The 12042-nt window shown below is 47.2% G+C and overlaps 1 non-coding gene across 1 annotated transcript; it reads left to right on the top strand.

The window, feature by feature from the left end:
• The first annotated feature begins 6222 nt into the window (after nt 1–6222).
• Nucleotides 6223–6326, top strand: LOC112135655 (small nucleolar RNA U13). Its single transcript, XR_002916911.2, has one exon. It is a non-coding gene; the product is annotated as a small nucleolar RNA U13 (small nucleolar RNA).
• The last annotated feature ends 5716 nt before the right edge of the window (nt 6327–12042 follow it).

Below are 12042 nucleotides of genomic sequence, written 5' to 3'. Positions count from 1 at the left end.
CCTGCCGGCCCTGGGCAATGAGGAGCTTAGCACCCGGGCCAGCGGCTGCGGAGGGTGTGCTGGGTCCCCCAGCAGTGCCGGCCCACCGGCGCTGCGCTGGATTTCTCGCCGGGCCTTAGCTGCCTTCCCGTGGGGCAGGGCTCGGGACCTGCAGCCCGCCATGCCTGAGCCTCCCCCCACCCTCTGTGGGCTCCTGTACAGCCCGAGCCTCCCTGACGAGCGCCACCCCCTGCTCCACGGCGCCCAATCCCATCGACCACCCAAGGGCTGAGGAGTGTGGGCCCACGGCGCAGGACTGGCAGGCAGCTCCACCTGCAGCCCTAGTGCGAGATCCACTGGGTGAAGCCAGCTGGGCTCCTGAGTCTAGTGGGAACTTGGAGAACGTTTATGTCTAGCTAAGGGATTGTAAATACACCAATCAGCACTCTGCCTCTAGCTCAAGGTTTGTAAACACACCAATCAGCACCCTGTGTCTAGCTCAGGGTTTGTGAATGCACCAATCCACACTCTGTATCTAGCTACTCTGGTGGGGACATGGAGAACTTTTATGTCTAGCTAAGGGATTGTAAATACACCAGTCAGCACTCTGTATCTAGCTTAAGGTTTGTAAACACACCAGTCAGCACCCTGTGTCTAGCTCAGGGTTTGTGAATGCACCAACTGGCACTCTGTATCTAGCTACTCTGGTGGGGACTTGGAGAACCTTTGTGTCCACACTCTGTATCTAGCTAATCTGGTGGGGAGGTGGAGAACCTTTGTGTCTAGCTCAGGGATTGTAAACGCACCAATCAGCGCCCTGTCAAAACAGACCACTTGGCTCTACCAATCAGCACGATGTGGGTGGGGCCAGATGAGAGAATAAAAGCAGGCTCCCTGAGCCAGCAGTGGCAACCCACTTGGGTCCCTTTCCACACTGTGAAAGCTTTGTTCTTTCTCTCTTTGCAATAAATCTTGCTGCTGCTCACGCTTTGGGTCCACACTGTCTTTATGAGCTGTAACACTCACCGGGAAGGTCTGCAGCTTCACTCCTGAAGCCAGCGAGACCACGAACCCACCGGGAGGAACAAACAACTCCAGACTCGCCGCCTTAAGAGCTGTAACACCGCAAAGGTCTGCAGCTTCACTCCTGAGCCAGTGAGACCATGAACTCACCAGAAGGAAGTAGCTCCGAACACAGCTGAACATCAGAAGGAACAAACTCTGGACATGCCGCCTTTAAGAACTGTAACACTCACCGCGAGGGTCTGCGGCTTGTTTCTTGAAGTCAGTGAGACCAAGAACCCACCAATTCCGGACACAGTATGACTTCCACAGCAAACCCATTAGTATGTTCAGAATGAGGACAAATTTTAAAAGTAAACCAATTGAGGCTGGGCATGGTGGCTCACACCTGTAATCCCAGCACTTTGGAAGGCCAAGGCGGGTGGATCACTTGAGGTCAGGAGTTCGAGACCAGCCTGACCAACATGGTGAAGCACCATCTCTACTAAAAATACAAAATTATCTGAGCGTGGTGGTGCACACCTGTAATCTCAGCTACTTGGGAGGCTGAGGCAGGAGAATTGCTTGAATTTGGGAGACGGAGGTTGTAGTGAGCCAAGATCATGCCACTGCACTCCAGCCTGGGCAACAAGAGTGAAACTCCATCTCAAAAAAAAAAAAAAAAAAAAAAAAGTAAGCCAATTGAAAAAATATATATTTGAAGCTCTGATGAAACTTATGAAAATAGTGTGTGAATAAATTGAGGTTTGGAAAATTCTGATAACTATACACCCTCTTTCTATGGGACCAGAAACTGAAGCTCTGAGAAACAGCTGTGGCACCAGAACTCAGCTCTGGTCATTCCCAGATCATTTTTGCTTTTCTCTGCACTATGCAACATCTCCCTTCACCCCAGAGCAGTGGTCATAAACAATGTGAGATTAGCCATGCCTCCTTTGTGTGCAGAAAGACACGTTGTAGGATTGCTTCTCCGTTCCCCAAGCGCTCTCCCATTCCTCTCCTTCTCCAAGGTCCTGATTCCCCACTGAGGGAACAAACTTATTCTCGGATAATTTCAAAATCCACCATCTGCCCCGTGGCTAGCAACTCACACACCTACCAAACCGTACTTGCCCTGGAGCCCCAGTCCTTCATGGCTCCACATCAAACCAGTTACACCCATGGCTTAGCATGCTTTTCTTTACTATTAATAATTACATATATGTATTTTTAGAGGTGCTTCCTAGAATCAAGAAAATGGTTCTAATGGTGACATCACAGGATGACAAGGAAACAGGAAGGCTTCTTATCACCTTTCAAACATCAAACTGGGAGATGTTCTTTCAACTACCAAGGTTTTGGGTCCCTGTGTCCCACTCCTATGAAAGAGTTGTTGGATTTACACTGTTTTGCAAATAGTCTCCAGCTATGAGAACCTCCTCACTGACATTATCCTTCCTGCTCTCCAGCCTGAGCTGCACAAATGTTGCATTGATGGTATTTACAAGGTCCTGTGCATGTCACTGAGCCCAAGTGATATGAGCAACCAGGTCACCTCCTCCCCAAGGCCTGATCAGGTACCCCAGGCCAGGGAGCTAAAAGAAAGGTGGCACTTGCTAACCAGCCCTATCCACTGACCAAAAATGGGTACCTCTTTTAGGACTTGTGGCCATGGGGACTCTTACCCTTTCAGAGTTTAGGAGGCTAGAAGTGTTACCTCATGACTGCTCATTTATCCTGAAGCCTCTGGCCATTGCTGGCCATCCTACGCCCCTTCTTTACCCTGTCTCCTGGCCTCCCTGGGGTAACCCCTAGGTGACTTCCACATCTCCCTCCAGATGATGAAGGAAAGCTTTCTGAGGGTTCAGCAAGTCTTAGCTGCTGAGCCCAGTGAAAGCAAGAGTAAGACCCAGCTCTTGCTAGTCCTCAGTTTCCCTGACTGTAAAATGAAGGGACTTAATGTAGGTACATTCCGTTCCCCATCCATTAGTCCTTGACCTCTCTGTAGCACCATGCTTTCAAACATTTTTCTCTTGTGGGTTTTTTTAAATCTTTGTGCCTGGTAATCTGCATTCTCTACCAAAGATAAAAGAGCTCAGAGATCACCTGTTAGATACCATCACAGAAGAGTTCTTCATAGTTCCTTCTTGGCCTTGACAAAGACTTTAAAACCAGAGGAGTGACAGAAATCCTTTCTCTTGAAGGCCTGGATATCAGAGAGCAAGGCATATGAAGCAAAACCTGGATTCAAGGCCTGGTTGTACCTCTGCTGGTCGAGGGCTGTGAGCAAGTTTCCCAGTCTTTCTGAGCCTCAGTTTCCTCATCTGTTCAATGGGGAAACAGTAGCTCCTAGGCCACAGGGTCCTCATAAGTAAATGAAATCATTTACATAGCTGGTATATAGAAGGCGTTCAGCATGTGCTAATGGTTAGGATTTGAACAACTGCTTTCTGAGAACAGAACCAGTTCCCTTAAAATCAGCCTACTTCCATTAATGACTTTCTCCCAAACTCTGAATTTAAATTGTGTGTTGAGTTTTACTGGAAAACAAAAGAGAGGAGGGTGGAAGACTGGATCTGGTGCAGATAGCCAAAAATCACAGTCAGCATCGCCCCTACCCAGATGGGCAAGGAACAGAGAGGGTCGCCGGAAGTCTGGGTCACTGGTTTCAGAGTTGCTAGTTAAAGCTGGAATCCTTGTTCCCGCCACTACCAACCCCCATCACCCCATCCCTTTCCATCCCCTCTCCTTTCAATCAAACACTTCAAAGAGGCGCCCGGAGAAGGGAACTGTGAATTCTCTGCTCACTAGTTTTCATGAGAGGAAACCAAAGAATGTTTCTTTTCCAGACTGCGTCTGCTCATCCAAACCAGTTTTACTAGCTGGGGGGACTTGAGCTCAAAGGCAGGCTCAGGGGCTGATGAAATTCAGATGTGAGGCCACAGAGAAATTGCACCACGGACAGGAAAATGAGAGGCACCCAGCAACACTGGGCTGGGCAAGGGCCAGGACAGCAGGAGAGGGCGCAGGTGAGGGAGAGAAAGGGGCACTGTGGGGGTCAGAAGAGGGAGAGGGGGCGCCCGGGAGAAAAGCAGATAGTGAGAAGAAAAGAGCCGAGAAAGGCAGAAAGAGAAAAGAGGAGAGAGGAGAAGAGAAGAGACAAAGCCCAAGAAGGCATTTTATTTTTCTTCTTTAAAGAGTGAAAAAAACAAACACTCCAACTGTTTCAACTGATGGGGAATGTTCATCTGCTGAAGGCATTATTAGGACGGGAGATAAGGAAACCACGGAGATAGGAAATAATTATTTTGTATCTGTCTTTATAAATGAAAATGAAGGGCATTAACTTAAATAGGATTTAGATTTTCAGGGGCAGAAGGGAATGAATTAGGAAATAATTCTGATAACAAAGGAAATGTTTATTAAAAGGTCGGGGGGGCTCTTGAAACTGACAAGGCCTCATGGGCCAGATTTAAAACCCCTGCTAAGCTGCGAGGGAGTTCCAGCAGGGCCAGAGCTGCGGGGTCCCATGGGTACCACTTGTGTGAGATAACGCAGCTCAAGGCAGAGGATCAGTGGAAAAGATGACTAAGTGACATAATATTAAAAAGTTCATTGGGAGGTCAAGGTGGGCAGATCATCTGAGGTCAGGGGTTCGAGACCAGCCTGGCCAACATGGTGAAACCTTGTCTCTACTAAAAATACAAAAATTAGCCAGGCGTGGTGGTACTTACCTGTAATCCCAGCTACTCTGGAGGCTGAGGCAGGAGAATCACTTGAACCCAGGAGGCAGAGGTTGTAGTAAGCCGAGATCACGCCACTGCACTCCAGCCTGGGTGACACAGTCAGACTCTGTCTCAAAAAGAAAAAAGAAAAGAAGAGGAAAAAAAAAAAAGTTGATAGAACAGTAAATATAGTAAATAATAAAATTATAGTTATTTTAACACAATTATTAGAGGTATCCTGGCTAACCTTCAAAACCAAGTAAGTTCTTCTTTATGTCTAAATTTAGTGCCTCCTCCTGTCATTTGGGCCTCTCCTGATTGAAAAGAATTAATTGCTACTCAAGTCCACCTACATGTCTGCCTGCCTGCCTTGGCCTTGATTTCTGTCACAGAAGTGGCTCTTCCTCACCCCGCCCCCATCCTTCTTTTCCACCCCCAGCAAGGTTGGAGGTGGAAAGCTTTTCAACAGCCAAAACTAGTGTCTGTAGACTGACCGTGTTAAAGGCTCCAACAGGAGAGGGAATCAGAGGCTTAAGTTCAGGAGCAAGGGAAGCCACAGATTGCCGTGGCCTGATCTCCCAGAACCAAGTGGCAACGTGAAGCTTGGAGGGTGTTTTGGAGCTGCAGGATCTGCCTCCAATGCTGATACTGTAAGTACCCAGGACACCTTGCAGAGGCAGAACTTCACACGAGGACTCCTTTGCAGATGTCTAAGCTTAGCGTTTCTGTGAGGAAATCTGGGGGCTGGCTCTGTGGACTCACTGAAAGCTCCCTGCTGACAGAATCAGATAATCAGCTAATACCTGACCCAGCCGCATCCTGAGCCTTGGACTGATACATAACAATGTCATCAGGCCTGCCTTCTAAGAGCCTTAGCTAGCTTACCTCCTCTTTCAGAGAGTCTACCCTGCGTAATTATTCCAAACTCGTGCCTGTGAGGAGGGCTAAGTGTCCTGTCACTGTAATCCTCTGGGACGATCTCTCATAACACCCCCTTCTCTTCACATTTAGCACTCCTGAAGTTCTGTGCTGGCCCTTGGAGATGGTAGCTTACTCCCGCCAGGGGGTAGCTCCCTTAGATGAGTTCCTGAGAAAATGGGTTGAGACAAAAGATTGGCCCTGGGATTTGCAGAGGTGGAGGCCAAGAGAAGACCCCCAGGTGCACCTGTTCCAGGAATCCCAGGCTGAGAGCCAACCCTTCCCAACCAACCTCGCAAATAGTCACTGGTCCACCCATTCAGGTCAATGGAAAACCAGTGTAAACGAAGTAGCAGAGGCCCAAGATGTCCAACTGCCTCCAGCTTAGGAGGATCCCAAGGAGGGGAAAATATTTGACTTGTTGGTAAATCAATATTTGTGTTTCTGCGCAAGGCCAGGAGAGTTACCTGCTCCTCAGTCTGGAATGGGTACCTGCAGAGTGGGAGGGAAGAGACAGCCTAGACTAGAATCTCAGCTCTGGACTTCCCTTAACCACCTCTCTGAGTGTCCTGAATTTCCTCATCTTAAGAAAGGGGAAGTCCTTTTGTAGTTCATAAGCGAGATGATTGGGTGTTCAGGCACATGTGTGAGATGTGCCTCCTTCAAACCTTGTTACAACGTCAGCGCATTACCCGCCTGACGTGAAAAAAAAAAAAAAAGGAGGGGGAATAGTAGTATCAACCTCATGGGGATTTCTGTGAAGATTAAATGAGCAAGTAAGTGCCAATTGCATAATGTCAAGCACATCGTGAATGCCTAATACACTTCGGCCTTTTTAAATTGCTTTTATACTCATTCAGTATTTTATAGTTTACAAAGCATGTCCACATATACATATTAACTAATTCAGTCCTCACAGCATCCCTGTAAGGAAGTCATTATGGACTCCAAGTTTTGGGGACGGAACATCAAAGTTCAGGGAAATCTAATGACTTGCCCAAGGTCAATAATTCATATTTTTAAACAATCCAATCAAGCCCAGTTGCTTGCTTAGGATTTTGACCATTTGGTACAGGTATCAAGAGCTAAACACCAAATGTGAATCGTTACCCACTTCCTTGAAGTGTCTTGCCAAAAGGGTATGATTGTAGTTTCATGCTGACCTGACCTGCAGCTGTACCTGAGCCGGACCAGAACTTGGCCCTGTATGGGGCGTTTGCAAGGTTGAAGATAGATCAGTGTCATTGTGCAAATTATTTCAAAGCCATGAGGATTCAGGGCTCTGTTGTAGCTCAGTGGAGAGTGTAGAGAAGAGGGTGACGATGTCACACATGAATAATGCATAGAGGGTGCTAAACTTTAGTTTAAGCAAGATCCGAATGCTCATTTCATCTTTGATTTCTCCTTCTGGCTGTGCCATTCCCTATAGCCACTGATCCCGGGGCCTTCTGCTGGAACTGTATGGCTGCCCGCTAAATTGGCTGTTCTTGATAGTGAATAGAAAGAGGAGGGGGGCTGGAGGCAGAGAGAAAAAAAAAAGATAAGTTGAGGGGAGGGGATTAGGGAAGATGAAAGAGGGAGATGAGAGAAGGAAGCTCTTTCACTGTGCTACTCTTACACAGACTGCCATGGACCCCGAGAACTTGGTGAGGTTTTGTTCCGGAAGAACTTTTCCGGTCTTTTCACTGTGTGGCTGTCACAGACTGAACTCACTTCTCAAGAAGTGGGAGTGGTACAGGGCCGGGCCCCAGTCTGATGGGGAGACCAGCAGAGGAGTCCTGCCATCGTTTGCAGGGGAGTGAAAGGAGACTTTCAGACAGGGCAGAAGGCAGACTTTGCTCAGCATGACCCAAAGCCCAGCCTCAGGAGCTGAACACAAATATGGAAATAACAGCACAGATTCTGGGGATGTGACACAGGCGGCTTTTGCCCCGGCTGTGAATCTGGAAACAAATGAGAACTACAAAACCGGCTTGTTTGGTTTAGTGAGGAGGCAGGTGCCAAAACAGCAAATGTCACCCTCCCCATTAAGCCTGGGCAGTTTAGATTCCCATTAGTCCTGGAAATGGGATACAGCCTCCGTGGGGTCAGAAGGCCAGAGGCTGCAGCAGCGTTGCAGCAGCATCAAGGGGGGAGAGAGGACACAGAAAGATTTGTGATGTCAGTCCTAGGTGGGGCCGGTCTGTTTTAAGGAGATGTTCTAAGTTCAAACCCAGGGAAGATGGGCTTTGGCAAGCACGACTGAAAAGATTTCCACTTGTCCCCTTTTTAAAAATCAGTAGGTAGACTGACTCCTCTAGGATAAACTGCCAACAGCTTTGTTTTCTTTGGGGCAGCCATCTGAAGCAGCTGCAGCTGATTTTAATGAGACATAATAATATTCTATCAGTTCTGTGAGCTATAGACTGAGCCCACTGAGGGAACCTGCTCAACCCCCAAAATGATCAGACTTGTCAAAATATGATCATTTTGTTCCTTATTATAAATGAAAAGAAGATATGATTTAAGTGTCATCCTCTGGGTATGGGAGCTGGATTCCTATAAATCAATCATCCCAAATAAACTCTTTGGAGTGATTTCACTACAAATATGCTGCAAACAATTTCTTTAAACAAAGCATAAAAGTATTACTGTATCTCTGCAACGTCAAAATGGCTTTAGATATGCATTATTGGGTTGCTGGGGTGTTCTTTGCTTAAAATATGTTATTTATGGTGTTGCGCCTGACAGGCGAAGTCAGTGCTGACTGCCTGCTGGATAAACCTCCCTCTTGGTTGCCTGTCAGTCCCCAACAGTGAAAATGGTGAAAGAGGACGGGTGCCCAGGGTAGGGAGAGGTCCAAGGGCCAGGCTGGGGTCCCTAGACTTTGCACATGTGACATATTTCATCTTCATAATGGCTCCCATTGTATTGAAGGGTGGTAAGCATATAATTTCAGGCTATAGCCTATTTGAATAGGATTTCTAGGTCTGTTACTAGCCATCAGACTTAGAAAATCATACGATGCCTCTTTCATTCAGTTTGCTTTCTTAAAGTGGGGACAATGGTGACAACAATAACATCTAACTCTTTTGTTTTTTGAGAGGATCCAAAAGGGGTAAACATGGGAAAGTACTTAGCATGGTGTCAGCCACATGGTTGCACCAGGTCATGTTAGTTAGCTATTGTTATTATTATTAGAAACCCCGGGAGTTGCAGGGCATGGCGGCTCACGTCTGTAATCCCAGCACTTTGGGAGGCCAAGGCAAGTGGATCACTTGAGGTCAGGAGTTTGAGACCAGCCTGGCCAACATGGGGAAACCTCCTCTCTCTACTAAAAATACAACAATTAGCTGGGTGTTGTGGTGCATGCCTGTAATCCCAGCTACTGGAGAGGCTTAGAACTCTCTACTGGAGAGGCTTAGATTCTCTCCCAGCTACTGGAGAGAATCGCTTGAACCCAGGAGGCAGAGGTTGCAGTGTACCAAGATCACACCACTGCACTCCAGTCTGGGCGACAGAGCCAGACTCCTTCAAAAAAAAAGAAAAAAAAGGAGAAACCCAGGGAATTTTCTGTCCCAAGGAGGTGCTATGGAGCAAAGCTAAGCTCATAGACTGTAATCTGTCTTAACATGATGTCTTCACTTTATTTTGTCCAGAAAACTAGACTTGCAGAGGACAATGAACAATCCTATGCCATAGAGTTCTGAAGCCGCATCTTCCCCTAAGGTGCCTGCATCATCGGTCTCAGAAAGAAGGCAGTGTAGGGAAGGAGGTGACGTATTAAGAGTTTTTCCGCAAAGTAGATTTGTCTATTAAGCCCCATGTCACCGGCTTTCCATCTCTCTCCACTCACCTGGACAGGCATTTCTTCCATGCCACATTTTTGTAGCACTCCAATCTGTCCACATTTTAACAACCTTGTACCTCAGTCGAGATAGAGTCTGAAAAGTTTAATATCATGTCAAATGAGAGAGCCAATAAAACTTGACATTATTAATACGATGTCAAGGGTTTTTTTTCCCAACTGCTTAGGGAAAAAACATTGTGTCCCATTAAGTTGAGCTCCTTGCACTGAGAAATATTAAGTGACTTTTCAATGACTACCAGCTGGAACTATTAGTTTTCTTCATAAGCATTGCTGCCGTCGATTCTGAGAGGCCAGTTGAGAACCTTTTATGAAGATACTGGATGAGCTGGTGCAATCAGAAAAGCTTTTAGGTTTCCCTGGGATCCCTCTTTAAGTGGGGCTGTGTATGGAAATGGGGATATGAATTATTAAAAGGCTTAAATACACTTGGCTGAGAGAGCATGGGCTTCATACTCCCTCTGTCCATTTATCCCCAAAGGACTGCAGTAGCCTTTCAGGACAATCTGGTGTGGACTGGAAAACCAAGGCCAGAGTCCTGAAAAGAGGAGAACACAGGGCTTCCCTCCCTGCCTGGCACCCCCTGCCCCAGCCGTCAGCGGCATCACGGTGGGTACAAGAGCTGCTGGTGTGGTGCGGCCCACTGTTCTGCCCTGGCAAGGGAGGGGGCATGAGTGCCCACAGCTGCTCCTGGCCCTTGCTCACACTGGGCTTCTGGGAAGGACGCTGTCAGGAAGCTGTTGGGGGCCTCTGTTTCCCTTGGCCGGGGTCCATGGTTGCTTCACAGCACGTGGCTTTCCATGTTGGAGTCCCTTCCCAGGAAGAGGTCAGGACTTAAAATAAGCTGGCGTGACTCATGTCTGAGTTGGGAGATGCCTCGCACAAGTGCTGGCTTTTCAGGAATGTGCAGCTGGGGCAGCTGAAAAGAAAGCTCCAGAGGCTCAGACCTGGATTTCCAGAGTCTTTTGGCTGCTCAAGCCTAAATAAGATTGTTTCAACTGTTCCTATATCTGGACTGTTCAGAAACCAGCATTTCTCCTAGGCTTTCTTATCCCCAGGGAAGCTGTTTCTGTAGCATTTACCCCATTTCCGACCCCACTCCAACACCATTTGGCTGCCCACCCAAGAGTCTCATCACTTTCATTGTGGATGACTTTTATAGTTCCTAGCTGTAACACCTTCTAAGGGGTATACCTGTGTTCTTAATCTCAGGAATCCAGTAAGCTGGCTACAGAGGCAGTTGCAAGCTGGTGCTTATTTATGTAAGGCTGGAGTGTTTATTATAGGGTTGTATTCCTTTAGTGAGATAAAAAAAATAAGACATGGATGGCAAAAAGAACAGTCCTTATTTAGACTTCGGTGATGTTCCAGTTGACATACTTCCCCCTTGCCCTTTGCCCCCACTCATCCTGCACCATCTGGGGGCACATGACCCCGGGGATAGCAGATGGAAGGTAGCTTGCTCTTCTTAAATTTCACCCAACTCTTAGAGACCTCTAGGGAAAATACCCTTGGGATTGTTCCTTTGGGGCACCTTGAGCACTCAAACCCCAATACTGTGGTCAGGAGCCGCTGATGAGGAAAATCCCTGTCCATGGACTTCTCTCTTCTCCATGGAAGTTCAGGATTCGATGATTCAGCCGAGGGCAAGGAGGTTGGATGAGAAATTTGTCTTGTACAGATGTAGCATAATTGACAGCAGCTACTCCTCTCTGCTTCCATTGATCTCAGGATAAAAGGGAAGACAGTTATTATTATTGTAGAAGGAATTTAGTTCAAATGCCAGAAGAATCTCCCAACTCCCAAGATGGTGGCCTTCATGAAGCTGTGAAATCTCTAGTGCAGTGGGTCCCCCTGTTCTGAGCTCTTAGCTTCACCCCAGCTCAAATCTGGCAATTCCTAAGCAGCACCTTTCTTTTTCTGGGACATGATCTAGAGGCTTATATAGTTGACTTGGGGTTTTGAAGTGATAACTCCAAGAAAATTGGGAAAGAGTCAAGTGAACCTTGGATAAAGAATGAAATAGAGGCTGGGTGCAGTGGCTCATGCCTGTAATCCCAGAACGTTGGGAGGTTGAGGCAGGTGGATCACTTGAGGTCAGGAGTTCCAGACCAGCCTGGCCAACCTGGTGAAATGCCATCTCTACTAAAAATACAAAAATTAGCCTGGCCTGGTGGCATGCACCTGTAGTCCCAGCTACTCAGGAGGCTGAGGCAGGAGAATCGCTTGAACCTGGGAGGCAGAGGTTGCAGTGAGCTGAGATTGTGCTACTGCACTCCAGCCTGGGCAACTAAGTGAGACTCTGTCAAAAAAAAAATGAAATAGAAACAGGTCTGCAAACCTGGGCTACTGTGGGAAAGGATGGAAGACTGAAAAACAAGAGACTCCATCACAATTGTTCGGAAGCAAATTCAACTCTACCTCTGGGCTTTAGTTTCCCTCTTGGTAAAACAGGAGAATAAGACCTGCCTGGACCTACATTAGAATTGTTGTTAGGATCCAGTGAAATCATAGATAGAAACATCTCAGGAAAAAATGTAAATTACTTAAAAAATATAGAGGATTACCACT

The sequence above is a fragment of the Pongo abelii genome, chromosome 9, assembly GCF_028885655.2.
Source record: "Pongo abelii isolate AG06213 chromosome 9, NHGRI_mPonAbe1-v2.0_pri, whole genome shotgun sequence".
Taxonomy (NCBI): Eukaryota; Metazoa; Chordata; class Mammalia; order Primates; family Hominidae; genus Pongo; species Pongo abelii.
This window is presented reverse-complemented; position numbering and strand designations above follow the sequence as displayed.